The sequence below is a fragment of the Temnothorax curvispinosus genome, unplaced genomic scaffold, assembly GCF_003070985.1.
Source record: "Temnothorax curvispinosus isolate PA1 unplaced genomic scaffold, ASM307098v1 QBEX01018397.1, whole genome shotgun sequence".
Taxonomy (NCBI): domain Eukaryota; kingdom Metazoa; phylum Arthropoda; class Insecta; order Hymenoptera; family Formicidae; genus Temnothorax; species Temnothorax curvispinosus.
Window position 1 is genome coordinate 45 of NW_020228177.1, and position 441 is coordinate 485.

Genomic DNA, 441 nt, shown 5'->3' on the forward strand with positions numbered 1-441 from the left:
ATCATATCGGGGGGTGCTTCCATTATAATGTCGTCAACATATCGACGATAGAAAGTCAAAAGCAATCTGATCAATCTCAATGATGTATTCTCTAAATCCTACATCACGACGTCAGCATCAACGATCGGGGATAAGGGCGATCCCATTGGCGCACCATGGGTTTGCCTGTATACCACATTGTTGAAAGTGAAATATGTAGATGTGTTCTGACACGGCGCACTGTTCTGGTGCCCGGCGAGAGGGCAGGCGGCGAGCACTCCGGAGCGAGGCGGTCACCTCGTGTTACCGGTCACGCGAACTGCGAACGTAACCTGCTGCCTCACGGCAGCGAGCCTGGCCGTGGTCACTACCCGCAGTCCGTCGTCCAAGGGATAATTCACTTGTCCGTATGCCGTCGGTGAGATGATTGTGAGATGCACTGGCAGAGTTTCACCGTAAAAT